Source organism: Leptonychotes weddellii, chromosome 5, assembly GCF_054177405.1.
Source record: "Leptonychotes weddellii isolate Sample4059 chromosome 5, ASM5417740v2, whole genome shotgun sequence".
Taxonomy (NCBI): Eukaryota; Metazoa; Chordata; class Mammalia; order Carnivora; family Phocidae; genus Leptonychotes; species Leptonychotes weddellii.
This window is the reverse complement of record NC_138373.1, coordinates 133,232,775-133,254,587: the sequence shown is the minus strand read 5'-3', so window position 1 is coordinate 133,254,587 and position 21,813 is coordinate 133,232,775. Positions and strand designations below refer to the sequence as shown.

At 35.6% G+C, this 21,813-nt stretch overlaps 1 long non-coding RNA gene across 1 annotated transcript; it reads right to left on the bottom strand.

The window, feature by feature from the left end:
- Nucleotides 1-4,600: 4,600 nt before the first annotated feature.
- Nucleotides 4,601-13,692, bottom strand: LOC115943164 (uncharacterized). The gene is made up of 3 exons (XR_004077777.2): nt 13,436-13,692; nt 12,544-12,727; nt 4,601-6,782 (listed from the first exon to the last, which is right to left on the bottom strand). It is a non-coding gene; the product is annotated as an uncharacterized LOC115943164 (long non-coding RNA).
- Nucleotides 13,693-21,813: the final 8,121 nt, after the last annotated feature.

Genomic DNA, 21,813 nt, shown 5'->3' with positions numbered 1-21,813 from the left:
ATAGTAGAAGTGTTAATTGAGAATGACTCACTAATCCTTCCAATCCGGAGTGCCATCCTATTGAAAAATACGCAAAAAGAACTAAATGACAATATAAGCACACTATTAGTGAAAAGTTTTATTTTGGACACTGGAATAGGATCAGTACTCCTTTTATCAGTGTTACACTATGAGCTGTCTGTTTACCCTCCTCCACACCCACCGCAGGAATGGGAAGTAGAACCTTTGGAGTTTCAATGTTGAACTAACAGAACTTTGGCTCTTTCATAAGGTCCACTTTTCCAGAAGATTCCAAGCGGTAAAGAGGGTTCATGACAGCATCAGTACGCCTCACACAAAATTTAGAATGCGTAAACAATCATCTAGGCTATGCAGGCTAGCCATCACAAAATCATTTTTCAGAACCCATATATACTCTAATCCAGACACATATTTCTGATACAAGACAAAGCCAGGGTATAGACAGACAAAGAAAGCATTAAAGAAAGAGAAAACCTTTATTTCAGGACAAGTTTTTATCTACAATCTGGAAATGTGACCATATTTGGGAAATTTTTCATGACATTGTTCCCCATATTCAGGGTAGAAATCTATGTATTGAGCTGTGCTTCTGTAGCATTTGACCCTCTCCTATCTCTTTGAACTGTCTAGACATTTGTAATGGTGGGACCCCCAGTCTCCCGGACTTTTTTGAGGCTTCTTACTTGCATCACTGTCTCCCCACACATGCGAAACATCATTTCCATATATACCTTTAAGTCTTTCATTTCCAGCCCTCCAAGTTGCACTGACCCTAAACTCCATCTAAAAGCAAGCACTCCACAATAACAGAATTTTTTTTAAAAAGCTAAATTCTTAAATTCTATAACTGCTGTATCTTCTACCTCTATCCCCATTAAGATCGTAAATTATTTTTAGATTTTTAGTACTATATATATTGGCTATTACTACAGAGCTTCCATCATAAGGGCACTGAGGAGTATCTAAGCAGGTACTCTCACCTTAATTCCCACACATTTCCTTGGTATAGTTTGATGTCGGCACTCAAAGAGCCTATGCTTTCAGAGACCAATGAGACATTTGCTGTATTTTTTCTCCTGAAAACTTTCCTCTTCCTCACCAGTTAATTCATTTAAGCTTGCATAACATTACTTCACTGCTCTTTTGTCATTCCAAAGTCTAACTTTGGTGTCCATAGTTATCTTCACCTTGGTTTACAAAGAGGTTGCAAGAATAGAAAAACAAACTAGAAGACCAGATACCAAAGCAAAGCCCGCTCATTATTTGTCTCTAGCTTTCATGGCCACGGCTGGCTGTAGCAAGTCCTTGGAGAAATAAAGCCAGTATTCTACACAAAACTTCCTAAGAAAGATTTCTTTTTTTTTTTTAATCTTTTATTTATTTATTCACGAGAGTGAGAGAGAGAGAGGGAGGCAGAGGCAGAGGGAGAAGCAGGCTCCCCGCCTAGCAGGGAGCCCAATGCGGGACTCGATCCCAGGACCCTAGGATCATGACCTGAGCCGAAGGCAGACACTTAACCATCTGAGCCACCCAGGTGCCCCCTAAGAAAGATTTCTAAGATGAGAAAAGAAATCTCACTCTGCTCCAAACCAGATCTCTCCTATTCAAAATTCTGAACAAAGCTTTCTTAACCCTTGAAATGAGTTTTCTTGCTTAAAAAAACCTTGAACTGAGGTCATACTAAAAGCTGTACCCTGCAGCCCAATAGTCGAAACTTGAAAACCAGCAGGTGCCTGTAAATCCAGTTTCTGACCAGTGAGCATGAACCACTACAGCCAAATGAAGTCTACCCATCCTTCTATGGGATGATTTGTTGTTCTTCAAATGTTAGTCCTTACTCTTTTTCTAAAAGATAACCACCTAGTGAACAATGTCTTCTAATGGGAGGCAGTGATCATTCCTGTAGGATTTCCCACCAAATCCAACCAACTGCAAAACCACAGAATGGTTCCAGAGGGGTAAGCTTACTATGTCAGCTTCAGCCCAGGTAGAGGACATGGAGCAGAGTGAGCTGAAAGCTCCTTGGGTCTCATAGGTTGAAGCCCAGTTCTCTCCCTTATTTTATGGAGTGGAAACAATATAAGCCCGCAGTTAGTCTGGGAGAGAGTAAACGGTACCAAGAGAGAGAGAGAGTGAGAGAAAGAGAGAGAGAGAGAAAAGTACATTTACGAGGATGGTACATAGAAGTCATAATTTTTTAACACAGATAAGGAACTTGAGGAAGCAACTACCTCTAGGGAGAGGAGCAAATAAGAAAACAGAAAAAGACAGACTCTGCCTTTCTATATTTTCTCAATAGCCTGGAAGATTGGTGGCAATTTTCTTGTTTATGGGCTAATGTGGAAATATGAGAAGAGAAAAAAACAGGGTATTTCCTAGAGTCTAGACCCAGTCTGTAGAATGTTAACTTCAAGTCAATCACCTTACTAAATGAAAAATGAACTATAAAGTTTAAGAAGTAAACCATGGCAGTTATGAGTATGGGCTCTTGAGCTGTACTGTTCAAAGCCTACCTCTGCCACCTACCATCTGAACAGCCTCAGCCAATCTATTTAACCCCTTTAAAACTCAATTGTTTTCTGTAAAAAAAGGATGATAGTGGCTACTTTTTAGGGACTAAGTCACATAGCACACATAAAATATTTAGAAAAATGCTTAAAATATTAGCTGCTGCTACTACTTACTACTACTACTACTACTACTACTACTACTACTACTACTACTACTACAATATAACAGGTATAAAACTATATGATAATCAATCTTTCATAATTAAAGAATTGGCATAGCTCTCTGCAGTATCTCTCGTCCAGAATAATTATGCCCCTTTTATCATCAGCTATTGCTGACCAGGTCTTACTTTCATTTATGAATAATTCTTAGCCTTTGCATCTCCATTTGGCCCATGTCATTGCACAGAATACTTTCTTCCAAATGCTCTACAAAATGTCTTTTTTGAGATACCCCATAAATAGATTTATAGCTCTATTTCTTGGAAAGTTTCTATATTTCTACCATGCTATGATATCAAGAGGAGTTTTTATAACCATGATCCTTTTGTCAGGAAAAATGACTTCCAGATTAACACCTTTGAGAAAAGGATTCCCAGTTGGGTAGAGTCATGGTTTCCATGATTCTTCCTTGCATGTTACTATTAAAAATAGCTTCTCTAGCAACACAGATTTTTTGTAATTTTTGTAATTTCATGCCTGCTATATAAGTCAATAGTTTTCAAACACTATCTATGGGTCAACTACAGTAGAATAACCTGGGGGAAGTTTTACAAAATTTTAGATTCCTAGTTCTCATTTATATTCAATAGGTCAAGGCTAGAGGGAAGAGGGGAGGTGCCTATGCTCTGAATGTTTAAACCACTCTCCCAAGATAACAGCAATATTTGTAAGTCATGTAAAAGGACTAATTTCCTTACTATACTAAAGCTCGACAAAAAATATAGAAAAGACTAACAGTATGAAAGAAATATGGGTCAAGAATATGAACAGATGGCACACACATGTGCATATACACAAATGGCCAAAAAAAACATGAAGAGATGCTCAACGTCACTCATAATTAACAAAACTCAAGTATAACAGAAATAAGATGCTAATTTTCACAACCAGGATCGTCCAAGATTAAAGTTGGCTATTACCTATGTAGGCAAACACATGATGAATCAGTAATTCTCAATTTTCCTTGGTGTGAATGCAAATCAATTCAAAATTTTGGAAACCGATTGCAACATCTATCAAAATTTTAAATGCATATATCTTTGGAAGCACCAATCCACCTATGGCAATATAACCTCTAAATATATCCAGAAAAGTAGGTATAGATATATATGTAAAGATACAGATATAGTTACATATCCTAGAATGGCCATGGAGCTTTCTTTGTAAGAGCAAAACAAAATAAAACAAAACAGAACACAGCTTCTAATTTGTAAGAAATCTTCTCTGGTGAGTTTGATCAGTTGCCAAGTTTAGAAATTACTATTATGCTATTTAACTGGACTAAATACTACATTGTTCTAGTTCATCACATATCTGTGTTAACTGGGTTGCTAAAAGATTAAATGAGATAATATATGAGAAAGTAACTCTTTGTAATCCTAAGCATTGTGTAAATTTTAACTACATTAAAGATTTGCTAATATTTTGATCATGACTATACTAGCAAAATCCTAGGAACAGGGGATAGATACATAGGCAAATAAGGCAGATTATATGACCTTGAGATGTTTATACTCTAATAAAACAAATGTGTAAAAAAAAAAAAAAGCAGAATACAGTATAACGAGCACTACAAAAGAGTCATGCAAAAATTACCAGAAGAGCAAGTTTTGTTGCATATGGGGAATATTGAACACAAAAACTGTTAGGAGTTTCTCAGGGATATAAAGGGAAGAGAAAATTTACGGTAAAGAAAAGGTCCCATTCAATGGATGCATGAAAGCATAAGAGAATATGGCTTACTCAGGAAAATGTGAATAATTCTATATAGTTGACACATAGAACACACTATCAATTTTTCTTAAAATTTTTATTCAATAAAATACATTTAATACTACTGGCCACATTCCAATCTTTTTTGTTAATGCTGGAAATACTTCCATATCCTGTAACTCCATGGGATCATCTTAGGCATGTGGATATAATTGTAACAAAGAAGCAAAAGGACTGATCTAGCCAGCGGATGGTGGGTAAATCAGCATTTCATAAAATCACTGAAACCTAGCTTCTGAGGGGCTTTTTGTTCTTCATACAAATCTATTAGGGGAAAACCAATGATTATATTCGTTACATGCTTATGCTGACATTATTATACATGTAGTCATCTGGACACAATGAGCAGTAGAGAATAATTAGTAATAAACAGAGAGAGCATTGTGGGGAAAGACAATGCTAATGGGCGGAATATTTGAGTCTAATTATGTCTGTAAGTAAGAAGTGTTTTCCATTTTTTTTTTTTTGGCTCATTTGAAAACATTTTGACATTGAAAAAATACTTTCAAAATGTAACTCATTTTTGCTTGGAACATTTTGTATTTCCAATTCATATAAATGATTATTTCCTTCCTTTCCTGCTCCCTCCTCCCTTTATTTGGCATTGTCAGTTTAGCTGTAAATGTTTGGTCATGTATATGTGCTTTGTGGCTGGAGTCAACAGGAAAGCTACTTTTTCATTTAATAGTGTTATGTATAAACTTGCAAATTCACTGAACAATTTTTAGTTGTGGGTTACTGTGCCAAAAGACTTACTACTTGGGTGACTCCAAGTTTTCCACCTTGGTAAGTAGGATCCAAATCTGTAGGTCATAGCTCATGACTTTGCCTTTTTCTATAGTAAAACAACCACTAGATGGTTCTTGGCCAAACCAAAATATATTTCCAAATTTGCATTACAGAAAATCTTACTAAAATATAGAAGCCCATTGCTAGTTTTCCCCATACGGCTTGCCCTCTTTCTACATGAAAAGAGTTAAGGAATATAGACTCTGTAAAAGAAATTCTTCACAGTGTTTACTTACGTTGACCAACTAGCTGCTACTGCCTTGAAAATAAAGCTACTGCCAGTAGAACTAAGGCTATTTGGCACTGACCTTTGATTCTGTGTGTGTGTAGTGTGTGTGTGTGTACACACAGACATACATACATATGTGCACATATATGTATATTTTATTTATTTATTCCCTTTGTATTCTAAAAATGGTTTTACATTGTTTTCCTTCAATTAGCTGCTTTCCTGTATTTTGAGAACAAGAAAATGAATTGAAGTTTAGTAAAGGCTTTCCAGAAAGTTTTAATAAAAAGAATTCTATTTTAAATATATGTACTCCTCTCTTCTCTCTTTCATTACACTCTTCATTCACAAAATTCAAATGATTCTATATTAGAATTTTTCCATTTTATACGAGTATGCATTTGAACCAATCCTCTTTTAGGAAATCAAAGTCTGCATTATTATAGAAGATGCAAATGGCAATCATTCAGATTTTTTTTCAAATTTTCTTGAAACTTCATGCTTTGAGGTAGAGAATCCTGTATTAGTAAAATCAGATCTATTTCTCTTATTTTAAAATATCAACTAAAAAGTTTAAAACAAAACAAATAATAACTAAAAAATAAATTAAAAGTTCAAAACAAAGAAAAACAGCATTACCATTGAGACTTAAGGACCCAAACTACAAGATATTTACATTTTAGAAGGTGGGATACAGGCTGCTTGGAAGTTCCTTAGGGTATACCATAGAACATAAAGAGAGATGAACAAAGTCCCAGAACAGATGTCAAGCAGCCTTGATTACTTTACTAGCACTGTGAGAAACCTTATGGGGAATTTAAGAAATACTTAAGAGGAAAAACCAATGGATCTTGAAAATGCACTTGATTCTGAAATTACATATATGAGGACTAAAAGTTAGTGAACGTAATGTAGTCCTATCATTTTATAAAGTTTGGCGAAAACATCGGGACTTAGGCAATAAATACAGGATGACGTATTAGTCAGCTAGACGGATATATTGATGAAGATTCAAGGTTAGACTTCTGTATTCAGAGATTCAATAATATAGTTGATTTTCTTTTCCTCACCAAGAGTAATTTATTTCTTCCTCCCCAAAACAGCTTGAGTAGGTAGTCCATTGACTGTAGAGCAGATTGAAGGTATCAGAGACTCAGACTCCCTTCCATTTTTGTTTCTCTGCTATTCCGACGTTGCTCCAAATTGAATAAGGCTTATTATCAAACTCACATTTCAGCCTGTAAGAGGGAGAGAAATAGAAGAGGAGGAAGGCAAGTCCCCTTCCCGTTTAAGAAATCATCTAGAAGTTGTACCAGTAACTTCTGCTTCATTTCATTGTCCAGACTACAACTAATCATAGGACTACAACTAATTGCAAGAGAAGCTTGTAAATATAGTCTTAAATGGTAAACCATGTAACCAGTGAAGCTTCAATTATTAAAGAGTAAAGTGTGAATAAATGTTGTGCAGACTCTTGTTCATGTCCAAAAATATTATCTTTAGTTATCTAATGGGTGCCAGGCTGCCAGGTACCTAGAAATCTCACTTGATTTTCACAACTCTGCAAAGCACACATTCAGTACTTGGAGGAGTTAAATGACTCCCAAATTCACGTAGAAGTTATATGACCATATTTAGATCTATCTAAATCTAAGTAAAATTTGTGCTTTTTCTGGCATGACACCCTGCCCCTCACATAAATGTGGGGGTGAAAATCTCCTTGGTAAGTTTCATTGTGCATGATTCATTTCTAGCTTGTCATGATATTTAAGAATTAAAGGGGGAATAAGGAGATGTGATTATTTCACCTGGGGTAAAAAAATACAACTCCTCTATTTTTTATACTATTTTGAAGCCCATGATAAGGTGCTTAAGATGTAAGGACAATGCATTTCAGTTTTTTTTTTTACACTCTAGAGAACCTAGCATTATACTAAACACCAATCAGGCAACTGACATACACTCTTCACAATCATATGAACCAAATACCTATGATGACTGTTATTTTTCTCTCTGTTCATGATGCCAGCATGCAGGAGGATATGAACTTGACAGTGAGCTCTTTGAGGGAATTTGTACCTCATTTACTTCTGCAATTCCAATGATTAATACACCTGGCCCTTTCTAAGAATTGAATTTGTTCCTTAAACTGCATTGAATATCAGAGTTTAAGAAAATAGGGTAAGAATGTTTTCACTTATTCAAATTATTGTGAAAATTACCTTTAGTGGGTATTTTTCTGACAATATGCAAATACGTATTACATTTAAAAAACTGAAATGTTTTTAATTTTAAAGTTTGCCAAATCTTAACATTCAGAAGGATGAAACTGGACCATCTTTTTATACAATATACAAAGATAAATTCAAAATGGATGAAAGACCTAAATGTGAGATAGGAAATCATCAAAATCCTAGAGAAGAATATAGGCAGCAACCTCTCTGACCTCAGCCATAGCAACTTCTTACTAAACACAGCATTGGAGGCAAGGGGAACAAAAGCAAAAATGAACTATGGTGACTTCATCAAGATAAAAAGCTTCTGCACAGCAAAGAAAACAATCAACAAAACTAAAAGACAGCCTACAGAATGGGAGAAGATATTTGCAAAAGACATATCTGATAAAGGGTTAGTATCCAAAATTTATAAAGAACCTATCAAATTTAACCCCCCAAAATCAAATAATCCAGTTAAGAAATGGGCAGAAGACATAAACAGACACTTTTCCAAAGAAGACATTCAGATGGCTAACAGACACATGAGAAGATGCTAAACATCACTCATCATCAGGGAAATACAAATCAAAACCAGGATGAGATACTATCTCACACCTGTCAGAATGGCCACAATTAACAAGTCAGGAAACAACAGATGTTGGCAAGGATGCAGAGAAAGGGGAACCCTCTTGCACTGTTGGTGGGGATGCAAACTGGTACAGCCACTCTGGAAAACAGTATGGAGGTTCCTCACAAAGTTGAAAATGGAAATACCCTACAATCCAGCAATTGCACTATTAGGTATTTACCCAAAGGACAAAAAAATGCAGATTTGAAGGGGTACATGCCCCCCAGTGTTCACAGCAGCATTATCAACAATAGCCAAACTATGGAAAGAACCCAACTGTCCATTGAAAGATGAATGCATAAAGAAGATGTGGTATATATACACAATGGAATATTACTCAGCCATCAAAAAGAATGGGATCTTGCCGTTCGCAAAGACATGGATAGAGTTAGTATTATGCTAAGTGAAATAAGTCAGTCAGAGAAAGTGAAATACCGTATGATTTCACTCATGTGGAACTTAAGAAACAAAACAGATGAACATATGGAAGGGGGGGAGAGAGGGAAACTGTAAGAGACTCTTAGAGAACAAACTTGAGGGTTGAAGGAGGGATGGGGGTGGGGGATAGGCTAGGTGGGTAGAGGGCACTTGTGATGAGCACAATTTTTTTAATAGAAATTTGAGAAAAAATAAGTTTGTTGAATCTTCAGTAGAGTTCATTCCACTCAATAGGTATTTTATAACAGTTTTGAATTTCAAGTATTTCAAATATTTTGTTTTCTTTTGGTTTTGAAACAAAACTAATTTTCTGTTCAATATATTTTTGATTATAGGATGATATACTTTTGTTTTCCTTGACAACTATATGATAATGATATACTTTTCCTTGCTTCTCCATTTTGTTGATCATTTTTCAAAAGTATAGTATCTTCTTATCAAATGATGACTAAGGCTTGAAAAAGAGTCAAATTCAAATATATAATTCTTATTTAATTTTTCATGAAGCATTAAAAAAAGGTGCCATAAAGTAGACATAATGGGTGGGGAAAATCTACAATGTTTTTCTGTATAGTTACTCATATTATTTATCTTATGTATTTTGCTTAGAATCTATTTAACTGTTCTTCCACATCTGGTTATTCATTCATTAAGAAAAATGCCATTATGCATGTGTCCAAACCCAAAGAATATATAACACCAAGAGTAAATTGTAATATAAACTACAGACTTGGAGCTATTATGATGGGTAAATACAGGTTCATCAATTGTAACAAATGTACCACTCTGAAGAGGGATATTGATAATGGGGGAGGCTATGCATGTGTAGAGGAAGGGGGGATATGGGAAATCTCTGTACCTTCTCTTCAATTTTGCTGTGAACCTAAAGCTGCTCTAAAAAAAAATTTAAAAAAAATTAAAAAAAAGGAAAGAAAAGAAAAAAAAGAGGCAGAGAGAGAGAAAGAGAGAAATACAAAGTGAGAACTACATCTTCAGTTCTATGTTCAGCTCTGCTATCAATTTTAAGGATACTGTTCATAAATCATATAAGCTCCAGACCTGTTTCCTTATCTGTAAAATTAGTATTATGTTAGTGTATTGATGTGTAACATATTTTTTTTTTTTTTTGCGAGAGAGAGAATGAGAGAGAGCACGAGAGGGAGGAGGGTCAGAGGGAGAAGCAGACTCCCTGCTGAGCAGGGAGCCCGATGCAGGACTCGATCCCGGGACTCCAGGATCATGACCTGAGCCGAAGGCAGTCGCTTAACCAACTGAGCCACCCAGGCGCCCGATGTGTAACATATTTTTACACACATTTATTATCCCATTAATTTCCATAGGTCAAAAATCTTATCACAGCTTCGCTAGGTGTTCTGTATAGAATCTCACTAGACTGCAATGAAGGTGCTACCTGGGCTGTGTTCTTGACTAGGGAAGAATATGGTTACAAGTTTATTCAGGTTGGTAGTAGAATTCATTTCCTTGTGCCTGGATTACTGAGGGACCCATGTTTATATTGGCTGTTGACTGGAAGCTGTTCAGAGGTTGCCCACAGTTCCTCACCATGTGGACCTCTCCATACTCAGTTCACAATATGGGTGGTGGCTTCTCAAGGAAAACAGGAAAATCTGTCTCTCTGGTCTACTAAGATGGAGACTTATATAACTAAAAGTAATCATGGGAGTGACATTCCATCACTTTTCTCATACTCTACTGCTTAGAAATAAGTCATAGTTTGCACCTCTTTCAAGGCGAGACTGTACAAGGGTATTGCTCATTAGGAGTCAACAGATGATGTCTGTCACAAGGGTATTGAACCAGATAACCTTTAGATTTTCTTCCAGCTGTATAATTTTATGATTATTTAGGAAATGAGAATCATCTAATTCTTATTTTTAAGTTGCAGTCTCTAAGCTCTCAGGGTTCAGAAAGGTTTCTGACCTCCTTACAGTTTTACATCTGATAAAGCCACGGTACTTACCATTTTACATGGGGCCAAAATGTAAGCAAAGGATTTGTATTAGAGAGAGCCAAGGACCCTAAGAGGAAAAGAAAAACCTAAGCCAAAGTAATCTGAGAAAAGTCTAAGCTTGACTATAAGATAAATCAAATGGGAGACCATGAGCACAAATTAGGATAGAGATCACAGTCAAGAGTGAAACTAAGCAAAGAGCCAAATCAAAACGGGTGAGGCTGGGAGGGGGCTAAGTGTGTTTTTAGGTGAGTTCCATGAAAACAATTCATTTTTATTATTAGCCTAAATTAAGTACCAGATGCAGAGCTTACATAGCTTGAAGTGATGATTCTCAACTTTAGCTGCATATTACAATTACCTGAGGAGTTTATAAATATCCAAATGTCCATGCCACGGTTCCATTAAGTCAGAATCTCTGAGGAAGGACCCAGGTCTCAATATTTTTAAAGCTCCCCAGTTATTTCAATGTATAGCCAAGGTTGAAAATCAATTATTTACTCTTACTACTGAAAGTAAAGTGGTCTGAGGACCAACCAGCAAGACTGGCATCATCTGGGGCACCTGGGTGGCTCAGTTAAGTCTCTGACTTTCAATTTCTGCTCAGGGCATGATCTCAGGATCCTGAGATTGAGCCCCACATGTGGCTCCATACTCAACACAGAGTCTGCTTCTCACTCTCCCTCGGCTTCCCGCCTCCCCCGCCCCCCCTCCACTCATGGCTCATATACTCTCTAAAATAAATAAATAAATAAATATTTTTTAAAAAAAGATTGGCATCATCTGATAATGATCTTGTTAGAAATTCAGATGCTTATTTCCTTCCTCAACCTACTGAGTTTGAACCTGCAATTTAATAAGATTCTCAGGTGATTCCTATGTGATTGGCCCAGTTAAAGACCCCTAAGACAAAGATAACAGTACCTAATATCTCTTGGTACATGATTGTTTCTCCATAAACATAAAATCTAGTAGAATTTTCCAGCCCACCTTTTGACAATTTGAGTAAACAATGAATAAAACAAAATGGGGGTAGTAGAAAATATACTACTGGAGAGATAAAACAACAGGAGGCTCTTAAAAAAACTAATAGTGTTAGGGTTGTATTAATTTGCTTACACCTTCAAAGATAAACATTTGACTTTCTTGTGCCAACTGTGATTGATTGGTAGTGGCTGCCTGGAGAACTGTATTGAGAAATAATGTTCTAAGATTGCTTTGATTGGAAAGAGTATCCTGATAGATTAACCATGTCTCAGGGAATGACAGCTGTTGCATCATGTATTTGCTGAAATTGCTCTGGATTTTCTTTTTTTTTTTTTTTTTTAAGATTTTATTTATTTATTTGAGAGAGAGACAATGAGAGACAGAGAGCGTGAGAGGGAGGAGGGTCAGAGGGAGAAGCAGACTCCCTGCCGAGCAGGGAGCCCGATGCGGGACTCGATCCTGGGACTCCAGGATCTTGACCTGAGCCGAAGGCAGTCGCTTAACCAACTGAGCCACCCAGGCGCCCTGGATTTTCTTATCCAATAGTAACTCTTATGACAGAGCCCACCTACTTTAAAGACACCTGACTGGGATTAAGGATTTATGGCCCCACAACATTTCCATATTTATTAACTCATTCATCCCTTCATAGATTCATTCATTTATTGCTTTAATAAAAAGTTATCAAATACCAGTTTTATGTCACAGACACTCACCGTGCTGGGAATCAGATCCTTATGAAATTAGAGCAACCTCACCTTTTAGCATAAACATGCCATAGCTCCTTGAAATTCCATGAGCAAAGCAGCCTCACATCACCATCAATCATGCTCAACCCTGATGAGGGAACTGGTTTCACCAGAAGGTCTTGATTACTTCGCATGTCAGAGAGATGCTTAGCAGGAACCAAAGGTATGATGTTTCAATTCAAACAGCTTCTTGCTGAATTTTAAGAATTGCAAAGTTAGGGTAGCTTTATTGTGACCTTCAGAAAAATCTTTACATGAAAATTCTGTTTAAGCACAGGTCAGAAATAGTTAATCCATAAGAAAAATACAAGTTATTAAGCTGTTCTTTAACAAATCTTATAGGAAAAATTTTAAAAGGACTATGATTTCATCTTTTAACACTAAGAAAGTAAAATGTCTCTAGATGGCTATCTTTGAAGCCCTAAATGAGGGTGATTTTCCACTTATATTCCTTTCAGTAATAAAGAGCTGCTGGAAGCTCTATAGAAATGTTTTTTAGTGACTATGCCAATATACCTGAGCTTTCTTTCAAGCAGTGAGTGATTCCTTTGAATTATATTTCAGCCAAAAATAGGGTTACTCATAAATTGCATGAATACCTTCCAGCTCATAATTGCCAGGTTCCAGTCTTGGATTTTAGTCATTAAGCCTAAACTCTTATTTTCTCTAAATTTCAAATTGATATAGCCTTCTTCTTTCCATTCTTCCTCTCCAGCAACAACCACCCTCTCCTCTCTTTATCATCCCTGAATACCACACACACAGAGGACTTGCACTGTCCAGCACAGTGGGTTACACACAAAGATTGTCTCATGATGATGAACCATTGTTGAACATAAGGCTTCAATTTGAATGAAATGCTTTCTCACCACATTAAAAAAAAAAATCCATTAGCACTTACTGATAAGCTCAGGATTATTTCTGTAGAAAAATCAGTTTAGGTTCAAGATAAATACGTGGAAACTGACAAGCAATTAAGCAGGAAATTTTTTTTGGTGCTACTTGTCAGATATTTGAGGAAGATATTTTAGGAAAACTGCTTTTGGTAAACAGAAAAATTACACTGGCATTTTCTTCTGTTTTTCTACTTCTGAGTTCTGACTTTTTTTTCTGAAACATACAAACAATGCAGCCATTAAATATTGGAAATTAAAAGAAGTTAGAAGAAATTACACATATTCAGTAAATAATTTGTACGAAGATGAACAAAATAACTTTTAACTTATAAAAATAAAAAAGATTGCACTCACCTGGAATAGTAAAATTCTATCAGAGATAGCTGATTCCACAGTAAAAAGTCTGCATTATTTTAGGCAAAACAAAGAGCTCAATCAACATTTATACGTTTCTGTTTTCATATACAAGATGAGTGATGTTCATTCATGGTGAAAATGGCTACATGCTTGGTTCATTTATGGAATATCCACCACAATAAATGTCTGTGCCACCCAGCCTTAATTCCACATGGGTTACCATACTGTAAGAACTTCACTGGGAGATGTGGTAGCATGCATAATATCATGAGAATACCAGATAATTAAATGGAGGTAAAAGCTAACAGGGATGTCAACTTTCCTGTCTTCTCCAAAGTTGATTCGGAGTTATATATACCATTTGTTAAATGTATAATAGGAAAGAAAACAAATTTAGAAAAAAAATATTAAGATAGTACAGATTAATCTTATAGTTATATCATTGATCTATAAGAAATGAATGATTTTCTTGAAAAACTCTGTAGTGTCAAGCCAACTGAAATTGAAAAAAACCCTAGAGGTATGTTTTCTCCAGACATTTGACCTTCTATATGTTCAGCTGTAGTTAAGTGTCATAGTGTTTGTTATGTTTATAATATTTAGGATGAAAATTTTATTTCCTTCTTCTTAGTCATGCTGAGATGGGTACAACATCTACATCTATATCCTACTGCTCAAGTTCAGCAGGGAGCTATTCAAAAGCAAATGCACGCTATTTATTACTATAATGTGAAACCCCTAGCTTCAGAAAGAACGCATGCATACAGTACTTTTTGTCTCCTGCCTAAAAACTTAAGCTAAGGGAATTCTTTTTTCTCCTTAAACCAGTCCCCTTATCTTGCTTGGCTCTCCAGCTCTTCACAGATGTTAAGAGAAGCACAGAAAGAAGCCAACCCCATTTGGAGGAAAAAAACAAGGAAAAGAAAAAACATTTCCTAAAGCCTAAATGATCCACATGTTTGGTCTTTCCAGGACCAGGCAAGTAACACAATAAGCTGTCTTACACTCTAACCGTTGAGGAGTAAGTAAGCTGTCTTACACTCTAACTGCAGAGTAAGAGACAGAGAAAAAAAAGTAAGTCTCTTTCTTCCTCTCTTAAAGAAAATTACAAAAACAGAAAAATTCTAAAGTAACAAATTCTAAGGAGGAATAAGAATGGTAGTCCAAGCAACTCTACTGCTTCACAGTGTGCTTTATCTTGACCAGCACTGACCCAGCAAAACTCCTTTCTTAGCTTGATTCCCCACAGAAGTTGGAATATGTCATTAACATCTGCAAATAAGATAGGTGCCACTTAAACTCCAGAAAAATGATTAGGACATATAGGCTAAGGAGGAGACTTTTTTTTTGGTTGGGTTTTTTTTTTTTTTGCTTTTTAAGACTGTGGCTGCTGTAGACAAATTAGCACATGTGGTCACAAAACTTAACAATAAAATGGCCAATAGCACAACTTGTCTACCTTACAGGCTGATCTCAATGAACTTGAATCCAGACTGGGATGATTTAGAGTCAGGTCAGAGTCCTAAAGATCCCAGAGAATTCAAAAGACTGGGAGGTCTTGATCAGGTTAGCTAGGCCCCATCCCACTTGTACCAAATAGTTCCCCAAAGCTCAGGACTTTTCCAAAGTAATTTGGCAGAAATTCTGATTGAAGCAGAACTTTTAATAGCACACTGGAACAATTATTTCAAATTAGGTTTTTATTGAACATTAGAAGAGGCAGAGAATAATTTTTACTTTGCAATGTTTGACTCCAATTCTTTTCAGTGACTTCTGTTTCATTTCATCTGGCTCCTATATATTGAAATGGCCAAATACTAATTTAAGCAGCATCAATTTTTTTCTTATTAAATGAGAAGGTAAGAGGATGTGCCAAAGCAATTACCACACTAACCAGGCTTTTAAATTCTGATTTTAAAATAATGAATTTGGCATGACATGCTCACTATTGCAGGTAACTATGGCTTCAAAAACTCCATTTAATAATCTTGACAGATTTTTAACTCTCCCCATTGTACGATACATGCTGGAAAGCTGGTTTGTGCAAACATACCCTGAATGTCCCTGTTAATCACTATCTTGAGAATGTAGAGATCCTGTCCTCCCTCTATATTACCACCAAGCAGAATATGTAGAAGAATGTATTGTTCAGCATTCAAGGACAAGGGCTATGGGAGTGGCCAACCTGTAGCATCTCCCTTGTAATGAAAAATGTGAAGATGACAGGGCTTGATCTCCTTGGAATGCTGGCCAAGCAAGGAGGGAGAGGCTACAGATAATTGCTAGTCTAAGTTGCTATACTGTAAAAGCTTGCTGCATGTAGATTCCACCAGTAGATGCTTTGTCCAGACTGCCACTCCTGGACTCACTGTACATACTCTCCCCCAATAAACCTGTCTTCTTCGGTCTCACTGGACCATCACCCACCCCTGGCTTAGAGTCTGTTGAGATGTGATTACACACCATCTATCTTAGCCATCCAGTAAAAATGGGTAAAGATACTATTAAATAAAGAATTAGAATCACTAACCCAACACAGCATATCATTTATGCACTTGAAGATTAAGGAGAAAGATTAGGATTTCAAGAAAAATAGATAATCTAGAAGAATAGATGTCAAACTGTGGAACAGGAGAGTTTTGAAGATATTTCACTGATTATGAAATTTGACAAGACAGGAAATTTAAAACATATAAAGTATACAAATTCTAAATGTTTTCTTGACATAGCTGAACTAAAATACAATATTCTCATTTAACAGAATATTTTATATTGACTGTTAAGTGTAAGATAAAGCTCTAAAGAGACAATGATGGCCAAATATTATTTGATGCACCATATACAGATTTTCATTCAAAGTTCTGCTTTGATGAGCAATTATTAAGCATCCATTGCACTATATGCAGCTTTAGATGAAACAAGCCAAAACAGAAACCAAGTTTTTTTGTGTGTGTGCTAACACTTTTATAAAAAAAAAAACCCACAGCTTTCTATGTGAATCATCACTGTTTTATTCTGATTCTCTTAGTATTAAAGCTGTGATAGTTTTCTATTGCTCCTGTAACAAATTACACAATCTAGTGGGTTAAAGCAAAACAAATGTATTATCTAACAATTCTGTAGGTCAAAAATCCAACATGGGTCTCACAGAGCTAAAATCAAGGTTTCGGTATGGTTGTATTTCTTTTTGGAGGCTCTAGAGGAGAATGTATTTCCTTGCATTTGTAGAACTGAGGTTCCTGTTTTCTTGCTAGCTGTTAGCTGAGGGCAATTTCCAGCTTCTAGAGACTGCCCACATTTGTTTGGCTCACAGCCACTTTCCTTCATCTTCAAAGCTGGTAACAGTGGGTCAAGTCCTTCTCACTTCACATTTCTTGACCTACTCTTCTACCTTTCTTCTCTCTGAAGGACTCATGTGATTAAATAAGGCCCATGTAGATAATCTAAGATAATCTTTTCATCCCAAGGTCCTTTACTTAATCATATCTGCAAAGACTCTTCTGTCAAGTAAGAAAATATAGTCACAGGTTCATGTGATTAGGTACCAGATTATGCCTAAAACAAAATGCACTATGAAAATATATACTTTCCCAAACATCCAGAGGCATCCTTACTGGAGAACATGTATTAGTTCCCCCAAAAAGATTTAATTCTTTAAACAGAATTTAATCAACTTGAGTTTTTGTTTTGTTTTTTAGTCTTTTTAAATGTGTTGCGTTTCTGATGAAAAAGAAATTATGCAAATATAGAACATTTACATTTCTTCCAGTTATGACCTTTCCCCCTCATGGATCCTACTCATCTTCCAATACCTGGCTCAAATATTGTCAATTTACTTTTTAAAAGATTTGTGAAATAATCTAAGTATGAATAAAAGGGGATTTTAAACTGAGGACAATATTATATGAAATTTTTATTTTTAAACTGTGACTAAAATAGACAATTTTCTAGGGAAAGTAATTGATCCAAATATAAAATTAGGATTGCTGTCAAAAACTATTTCCAAAAAAGGCATGGGACTGCATGATTTAGAGACTTTTTTTTTTAATGCTTAAACTTGAGAAAAATGGAAAGCTACCCAATTTCATTCTAACATATTCATGGATTCCAAATCTGACAAAAATAGCCCCCCTTGTCTTAGTCAATTCAGGCTGCTATAACAAAAATACTGTGGAGCAGGTGGCTTAAACAACATTTATTTCTTAGAGTTCTGGAGGGTGGGAAGTCCAGGATCAAGACATAGGAAGACCCAATGTCTGGTGAAAGCACTTTTCTTGACTGGTTCTTTTCTGTTTGTATTCTCACATGATGGAGAGCTAAGTCTCTCTCCTGTCTCTTCTTATAAGGGCACTAATCCCATTTATGTTGCATCCACCATCATAACTTAATTACCTCCTAAATGCCTCAGCTCCTAATATCATCATACAGTTGGATTTGGATTTCAACTCCTGATTTTTTGTTTGTTTGTTTGTTTTAAAGAGATAGAGCACACGTGAGCAGGGAGGGGCAGAGGGAGAGGGAGAGAGAGAATCTCAAGCAGGTTCCATGCCCAGCACAGAGCCTGACTTGGGGCTCCATCCCATGACCCTGATATCACAACCCTAACTGAAAGCAAGAGTCAGATGCTTAACCAACTGAGCTACCCAGGCACCCCTCAACACATGAAATTTTGAGAGACACAAATATTCAGTCCATAACATATCTCCAAAAGATTAGAGCCAAATCTCACATATGTAAACAGACACTAAAATATTAGCACCTCAAATCCATCAACACTTTACAAGAATATTACACTGTGCACAAATACAGTAAATATAAAATAAAGAAGTTTCGATATTAGAATAATTATTACCTTAATAAGTTAGAAGGTAAAAGAAATATGATTCTTTCAATAGATTATTAAGCATTTCTTAATTAAATTAACTATTCATTGTTTTAATAAGCTAATATATCTTTCTCAAACCTAATAGTTCATCCTTAATAAAAAATCAGGGTGATCAAATATAGCTAATCATATTATTTTCCCCTAGTGATCCCAGGTACATGCAAGATGAAATCGATATGCTTTTCAGGTGTTAATGCATTCCAATAAATGTCAGGAAAAAAATATAAAGATGTCTACAACTATCAATATTACTCAACATTACCCTGATTGCTTTATTCGATAAAATAAGACAGGAGGAAAAAATTGTAGGTAAATTCTGTCAGTTGTTTTACATAGTTGGAGTCTATAGTGTCCCTAATGGTTATAAGAATTTTTCCATCATCATTTTTTTACTTAAATTCAATTTTTAGATGCTAAAATTGTTACACTGGCTTACCACTTACTTATACTTTTCTAGTGTATCATTTTCCACCAATTTATGTTCAACGTTTAAGAGTTCTTTTGTTTTAAATGGGTTTCTTATAAAATAAATTGTTTAATCATATTTAATCCAATATATGGGTGATTTTCATTTATTCAATAATTCTAACTCATTTATATTTATTGTAATTACCCTTGTATTAGTGCTTATTTTTGCAAGCTTTTATTTCATATACATATTTTTTAATTTACTATATTTTTATTTATTTTGTTTATCCTTGTCTACATTCCATTATACAGATAAATTTTCTTCTACTGGTCTTATAGACTTTATATGTATTCACTCACTTTTCAACAAATATTTGCTGATACATGCACTGTTCTAGGCAAAAGATAAATAAATAAATTCAGAAATATAGTATGTCAGGAGTAATCATTGCTATAGAGAGAAATAAAGCAAGAAAAGGTGGTTATGGCATGTTGAGGGAAGGAGGTATTATTTGTTTTAATAAGGTGATCAGCCTTTCCAAGAATGTGATACTTGAGCAAAAATCTGAAGAAAAGGAGGGAGTGAGGCACTCAGATATTTGAGGGAAGAGGAAATATGAGAGACAACAAGGAGCCAGTATACCTGGAGTGATTGATGTGCAAGAGGAAATTACAATAAGATACACTGGAAAAGAGAGTAAGAGGAGACTAAATCCTGAATTCTCCTGAATTAATTCTTCTTCTACCCAGAGTACACCCTCATAACATCTCAGTCTACTTCCTACTGCAATCATTACAGCAAAAGCAAGCTATTTACAGGTAAAACTAAACAGTAGCTTACCTCAATTGCACTACATATCTCTCACTTTCTGCCTCAAGGTTTCTTTGACATCACAGTGTGCAGTGTGTTCAGACACTGACTGGCATATCTGCATATGCAGTCTGAAGGTGACAGAGACTTAACACCCCAGTGGCTAACCATTTTTGACTGAGAGGAAAGTCCTTCAACCAACCCTAAGTGAGTAGCTCCAAAGTGCAATCTACACAGCTTCTCTTATCCCTTGATAATTTTTTATTTTTTCTTTGTCTCTGATGTTTTTAAATTTAACTTTAATGGATCTATGAGTGAGGTTTACTTTCTGATCCTACCTGCCAGTTTGATCCATTTCAATCTGAAGTTTCATGTCTCTCTGTACTTCTGGGAAATACTTCTCCATCATTTATTAAGATTTTTCATACATGTGATTTTTTTCTTCTCTTTCCTTCTGAGGCTCCTACTAAATAGATTCTGACTCTTCTACAACCATTCACCATATTTCAACTTCTGTCTCAACCTTTTCTCTCTTTATGTCTTTCTGACTCCTTCCCAGGAATCCTCAAAATGATCTTCAAGCTCATTTAATTTTTTTATGTGTATTCTGTTTAACATAGCCACAGAGTTCTTTACTTGAAAAGTTGTATTTTGCTAATTTATTCTTCTTTTATGCAGTCAGATGGCCAGTTTTTCTTAATATATTGGGACTGGGTTTGCTGCATTGTTTTCAGAAGTCTCTTTTAGTTGCAAAAAACTGAGAAACCATGCAAAGTGCCTCAAGAAAAGAATAATTTTGTCTTCTCATATCTTTTATGGGTCATGTGGTCTCATTCATCTAGCATATCTGATTTTTCCTGAACAATTTCCTGAATTAATATCTGTATTAATTGATCATGTACTATGTATCAGGCTCTCTACACATTACTAGGATAGGGCAACATATAAGATTATGTTCCTGATTTCATTCTTCTACTTGTTCATTGTGCCAGGCCCCTCATAATTTGTCTTGATACCTCAATCATTCAGCTGATCAGCTGATACTTCTCTATTTTTATTACAAATTCCAAGAAGAACTATGATCTTCTGATTCATACTGGGTCATAGTATATAAAGTAGTAACTCTTGGATCTGGTACAATGTCATATTCAGTAAATCATGGACAGGATCAGTCAGCATGGTTACTGAAAGACTTTGTAGATAATCCAAACAGGTGTTTATAGGTGAAATAAGTCCCTGTGGAAGAGGCTGAATGCAGGAAGGTAGCATAAACATGAATAGTACCTTTACATTATAATATATTCTACCTTTAAAAGTCCCCAAAGATTAAGGACACACCTAAGTATAATAAATCCTTTAACAACTGATTAGGGATTCATAAACCATAAATTCATTAACATCTACTATGAATTCACATATTTTGCTTTAATCTAGAGGAAGGATCACCTCATAAAACAAAGGCATCATTTTGACTATTCAGGACAGAGTGATCTCGACCTGGGACCAGAGAAAACCAGAGTAGTATGCCCAGATATGCTTCTATGAATCACAGCTGCAGAGCACTTTATTCAAGAAAAAAAATTATCAGAAGCTGCATTTGCATTAGATTTTAAATCATGGAGATATGAAGAATCAAAATACCATAACAGTTTAGGTCCATTTGATCAGGGCAGCCATAAAAAGCAAACACTGGTAAACAAATTTCAAAAGATAGGATTTCATATGAAGAGAGAAGTGATTTACTTCCTAACTGACTTAACAACACAAAATGTCCTCCCCAACCACACTACCATTATCAGACAAAGCCCTTCACCAATTTAAAAACCCACATCAGAGCGTGGTATGAACAAAAATGCAGGCAACACAGCACCATATTTAAAGCTGTTGCTTGATTTGTTACATGACTTTGTTAGATCTTTTTT